The sequence below is a fragment of the Pristiophorus japonicus genome, chromosome 7 (genome assembly GCF_044704955.1).
Source record: "Pristiophorus japonicus isolate sPriJap1 chromosome 7, sPriJap1.hap1, whole genome shotgun sequence".
Lineage (NCBI taxonomy): Eukaryota > Metazoa > Chordata > Chondrichthyes > Pristiophoridae > Pristiophorus > Pristiophorus japonicus.
In genome coordinates, this window is record NC_091983.1 from 48,301,674 (window position 1) to 48,307,673 (window position 6,000).

General features: G+C 44.2%; 1 long non-coding RNA gene across 1 annotated transcript in view; it reads left to right on the plus strand.

Annotated features, from left to right (window-relative positions):
• Positions 1-2,601, plus strand: part of LOC139266762 (uncharacterized) — a 760,042-nt gene extending 757,441 nt beyond the window's left edge. Inside the window, exon 3 of the long non-coding RNA XR_011593763.1 lies at positions 2,397-2,601. This is a non-coding gene — a long non-coding RNA (uncharacterized lncRNA). The remainder of the gene's footprint in view (positions 1-2,396) is intronic.
• Positions 2,602-6,000: the final 3,399 nt, after the last annotated feature.

Below are 6,000 nucleotides of genomic sequence, written 5' to 3' on the forward strand. Positions count from 1 at the left end.
GATAAGATCGATGGGGTGGCCGTGTTTATGGGTGGAGGAGTTTATATGAAGGGAGATATTAAGAGAGGAAAGGAGGGCAGAGCTATGGTGGAGGTTGAAATCACCGAGGATGAGAAGTCGCTCGGTGTAAAAGCAGAGGGAGGAAAGCAGAGAAGATATCTCAGTAAGAAAATCAGAGTTCTATATGGGTGGGCGGTACAGAACGAGATTTTTAAAAGAGAAACGTGAGGGGTGGAACAAGCTGAGATGCTGGAAGGAGGAGAAGCTGCCGGAGGAGTAGGGAGAAAGATCAAGGTATGATTTTGCTATAAAGAAAGACTTCATCACCACCATGGTGGTTTGGGCGTGGCAAATGGTGTAAAGTATAGCCATGTGCACAAGCTTCTTTAGGGGAAAGGTGTCATCGCCCCTCAACCATGTCTCCATCAAAGCCATGAAGTCCATTTGATTGTCCACAATAAGTTCATTGATGGCAAGTACATAATTTATAAGTAAACGTACATTTTGAAGGGAAATATGAAGAGGGATGATAAAACCTAATTTACTGGCGGAGTCCAGAGGGACAGAGTAGGGAGGGACAGGGAGAGGTTGGCGAGATTAGCCTGCAGCATGCACTTAGTGCAGGGAGAGAGTAAGATAGGGCGATTTGGGTTGCTGCTTGCTAGGAGGCAGCGACAAGTGCCTCGGTGGGCCTTTCGAAGGATACCGAGAGAGGCACAGAGGGAAGCTGTGGAATTATTTAGGAGGGAGTCAAGCCTTGAGCAGTGGATAGGAAGAATGATGAGTAGTGGATGGGGTCGAAATTCAGGGCCACCAGAAAGCTGGCGCACCTACCTTTTTTTTTTACTTTTTTCACCAGGATTGTTGAGGCGGCCTTTCCGTTGATTTTCGGCACTTAGTATTTGTTTTATGTTGGACTGGAAGTCGGTCATAGTGGGGGGCAGAAGTGCGGCGGTAAGTCCAGCTGAGGGGCGGGATCAAGTCTCCACTGCTGTCACTGCACGTGTGAGTCGCCTCGCTCTCTCCCCTCAGTTGAAGGGGAGAGAATCAGGGATTTTATCTCTTCGGCCACTGGGCCACCAGGGAGGGTTTCGTTCGGGCCAGCGGCCTGGCACCCAAGAGCGGGTGCCAGGCTGTTCATTGCTGGCCCAGCCGAATCCATGGGCAATATTTTGCCGGCCGATCGGGAAGTCAGCTGGCAAAAATAAATACATGGCGGCCGCAGCAGTGGGCCTTCCCCTTGAAGGGCTGCCACGCTACCAGGCCGCACATAGTCCAGGATAAGGCTCACTGACACAGAAAGCTGTCGGTGACACCGCACGACAGGGCAACAATTTTTTCCAGTGAATTTGGGTTGGTGTATTCTGCAGGTGTGGGAGAGAGGTGGTGCGCGTTTTGATGACGCACTTGCGGGGCGGTATTGGGTACAGGCTGAAAAATCCCCGACCTGAATTTGGGTCAGGGCGGCCAGTTGACCATAAAGTGGCAGCCATGGGATTCTGCCACATGACCGCCGCAAACCGGCAGTAACGGGTCTTTACTGAGACTCTAAATTTCAGCCCCGATATTTAATGCAGTGGAGAAAACTTGTTTTGCTTTCCAATTTCTAAATGTTTATCTCTTCAAAAGGAGGTGTGTGAAAGGCAGAAAGGAAAATTCTGGATTGGATATGACCATCTAAGGTGGATCCGGGTCATTTTCTCCATCACTCTTTAAAAAAAGAAAGACTTGCATCTATATAACGCCTTTCATGACCTCAGGATGTCTTCAAGTGTTTTACAGCCAATGATGTACCTTTGAAGTGTAGTCACTGTTATAATGTCGGAAATGTTCTCAACAATGCTGATGAGTTTCCTATTATCTTCCCAGACTTGTTATAACATGAAATTTTAAAGATATCCCAAAATGCAATGGCCCATAATTTGCGGTCAGCGGTGAAGCAAAGGTATTCGTTGCTGTCTCGGAAGAAAGCTGCCCACAAAGATCACACAATCTCTGTGCCGAGGAGTTCGGTTTTTTCGACGTTCAGTTGAGATCAGTGCAGTGTAGTAGGAATTTCATAGCGCAAACTGCTGTGATGTCAACAAGCTGTCTGAGCAGCCAACCATAATGCAGAATTCTCAGAGACTGGGAACTAGGAAGGAAGAAGCTCCTTTTATTCTGACTTTTTAAAGGGGTGGTGGGGGGAGTCCAGAGCGCAGCCAGTGTCGGAGCAGTGAATGACTGACCGCAACTTCAGGATTTCTGCGTTAGGATGCGCATGCACTAAATCCTGAAGTTACGGTCAGTGACAAAGGGGCAATAGCAGCGAATGCTGTTCGTTCACTGTTATTACCCACCGAAAATTCTGGGTCAATATTCTTTACGAAGGCTGATACTATGGTTTGTTTCGACAGCGCTCCAACGTGATACCTTTTAAAATTCTACAATGATCCTACATGAGTGTCAACCCCTGACAGGTGATTAAAAGCGTCTGCATTGAACAGAACACATGGTGCTAGAAGAAAAATAGAATTCTGAATAAATGTAACCATTTGCTGAAGGGACTGTTAAAAGTTTTAGCAATGCTCACTTCGACTGTGGGTGGTTATTCTTGCAAATTTAATAAATGGGCTGCCTGTTGCTTTGGATCACATCAAGCTGGTTTCCTTTGTTAACAGTTTATGGTGCCAGTTAAAATAACATTGAACAAGATTTCAGTTGTGAAAAAAGGCAGCGGAACTACGTAGATAATAAATTTATTGCAAAGTCCTGTTAGTTGAGTATGACATATTGTACAAATCAATATATCTGAATGGGCCTTTTGCTATTATTTGGGTCCTGGATTATTCATAAGTACATTTCTACTAAGGGAAACGGTAAACAAAGGCTGACAACTCTTGAGTTATTTTCACCCAAGTAAAACATAGAAGCTGAATTCTTAAAGACTTGACATTATTGTGACCAGTCATTTTTTGCTGTTGCTAAAATCAATACTGCTCTCAAAATAAGTTGTTCCTACAAAAATCACAATGTAATTCTGTTTGTTTTTCATGATATTAAAACAGAAAGCTTGTTGAATTGAATTTAAAGTTATTGTGTTTCGATTTCCTGCTGGCTGCTGTTGTCTGTCAATCATAATGTCATTATATAGTGCACTGGGGGAACTGCAACAAACAGGTATTTTATTACATGTTTACATGTTTTGGCCTTCTTCTGGATTGTCTGCAAACAAGACACAGTTGCTTAAGGAACTCTTCCATTTTAGTGAAAATTAACAATGCAACCTTAAAAAGGACATTACAGAGTATTTTGGCAGCATTTCTAAAACTTGCTAACCAGTTAAATAACATAAATTTTATTGCTATTGATATTATCCAGCAAGATTTCATTATAATAGACTGGTTATAATCTATATTTTGCATTTAACTCGTATAATTTCACATGTGAATTCTCAGATTTAGGCAAGTAGTGCAAGACTACCTGAAGAGAAAGCCCCACACATCTTTGACCGTTGCTGCTTTTGTGTCCCGTTTTCCCATTGACTCACAGCTAACAATAACATTTAATTGACGTGTGCACGCCTCCATTTTCCCTGGCCAGAAAGCGATGCCAGGAATATAATGTGAGCCTGATGGCTCCACATCACTCTCGGGCGCCAGTCCTAATCCAGTGTCTGTGGTACAAAGCTGCTCGAAAGTATCCCTGATAAAGCTATTGTCACGCTGCTCTACCAGTAAATGAGAACTCAGTTGCCACATGGAGAATAAAAAGCGTGACTTTCTTTTCCTCAATAGTCATTGCAAAGTGACAGATTTCAGCAAAGCAATAAACCGCATGGCCTTAATTCCCATAAATCATTCATTGAGATGTTTTTACTTAGTCCTGTGATATCCTCTGTCAGCTGTGTGTGTGAAAAGTTTAGTGATTTGTGTCTTAGAAAAGTTCCGAAATGTATTATTGTTATTAAAAAGTGATACATTTTATTGGATACAGGCATGCCAGATAAGAAAAATGCCTACTTAAGATCAATTATGATTTCCTTCTCTCTTCCTGACCACTTTAAAAAAAATCAATTTCCTCCAACTCTAATCAAGAACTGAGATACCGCTCCAGCTAGTTTAACAATAGGTCAAATAAATTATTCTCACATCATATAATCAATTGATGAGACACATTTGAAAGACTGTACAATTTTGAGACTCTTACTTTAAGACTTCAAGGAAATTAAAACTATGATTACTGGATTTATTTTCACTGGAGAAAAGATGATAGGGAGAGACTATTATCCAAGGGGCTAGAAATTGGGTGCATTTGCGCCTTCCGATCACGTTATCGGGGCAAAAATGCCTTTGCGACCACGCGCGGCACTGACATCGACTCTCGCCATATTGGGCGGGTGTTTAGCGGCGGCGCTACGGGGTTGATCCCCGATCTCTTGTGCCGAGAGATCGTGAAGTCATTGCATGTGCATCGCCCCGTTGGAGCCCTGGACTCCAAATTTACTTTCGCCCCCTGCAGCAGCGCCGGGCGAAAACACCGGCAGCTGCAGGAGCCGTGGATCAGACAGCTGGCTGCTACCGGGTCAATGATTAAAAGCAAGGTGGCCGAGGTAAGTAAAAAGAAAAATGACCTTTGTTGATGCCAATTTCTTCGCGGGTTCCTGCCCACGATCATTCAGCCTGGAACTCTGCTTGAGTGCCGTGCTAATCGAGTGGGTTCGCCGCTCCCTTGGTGCTCCAAGTAGGTCCGTTTTAAATTGCAGAGCCTGCAGCGAGGGCTCTTCCCTTGAAGGGAGGGAAGGGCCCTTAGAACGTGGCAGCACTGCATGGCCCAGCGTGCACTGCTGCCGTGGAGGTTTCCGACTCGCCTGCTTTAGTTAGCGCTCCAAGAAGGAAGTGAAATGCTTGTTTTGGGTCTCAAATTCCTTCCTGGTGCGCTAAAGCCAATTTCTGGAGAGCGGGGAAACATTAGCGCCTGGTGCTAAGTTTCCCGGCTGTAAAAAGTTACCAGCCCCCAAACGGGGCGATAATGAATTTCTCCCCCCCCTGGACTTCAACCTGCTCAGAGAAATTGATAATGTCAATAGAAACAAATGTGGTCCAACCTCAAGCAGGACTTAGGATTTTTTTTGTTGGAAGGAGAATAGATGAAAGATGATAATTATTGTACAACTGAAACCATGGAATGGGGATGTGAAGGAAGGAAAGGTTTAAAAATATAAGCTATCATTGTGATTTTCTGGAATTTTATTGGTGGTACAGTGGTTTAGACACTCACTGATCACCTCTGGGATCCAGGCGCAGATCCAGCCTAGACTTTCAAAATGTCTCTTCTGTCTACGAGCTGAAAGGGCCCACTTGAAATGAATTTGGGAGAGATGTTTGAAGGCTCCATGAAATATGATAATTATTGTACAACTGAAACCATGGAATGGGGATGTAAAGGAAGGAAAGGTTTAAAAATATAAGCTATCATTGTGATTTTCTGGAATTTTATTGGTTTATTTCGGTGAAGGGGAGTCAGGAGTTCATGGATGGAACCTATGAAATAGTGGATTGCACCCAGTCAATGAAAGGATGCCTGATGGGCAGAACAGCCTTTTCTCATTCTTATTTAGCTGGGACGATCATCAGATGATCCAGCCCACAGACTGTGCTACTGACCCTGTGACCTGATTTTCTTCACTTCTATCTGAGAAAGCACCTTGCGTCCAGGAATGGCTGTAATCGCTGATTGAACCTACTAACTTCATTTTGTAACACACCTAAGGCATGGATCTTAAGTTGCAGTGGGCTTTAGAAAGCCGAGTTGGCGAGTAAATGTGCCATCCGCCCATGGCAGAATGAGGACATGCCGATTTTAACCACCAAACCTCATTAACGTGCCACAGGCTGATGTGGGAAGTGGGCTTTCAACCTGCAGAATATTGGGTGGTCCCTTGACCATCTACTAGCGCTCAGGTAAGTATGGGCACAGAGGTAAAAAAGCTTCCTTTGAATGGCCTCTTGCTCCCCATCT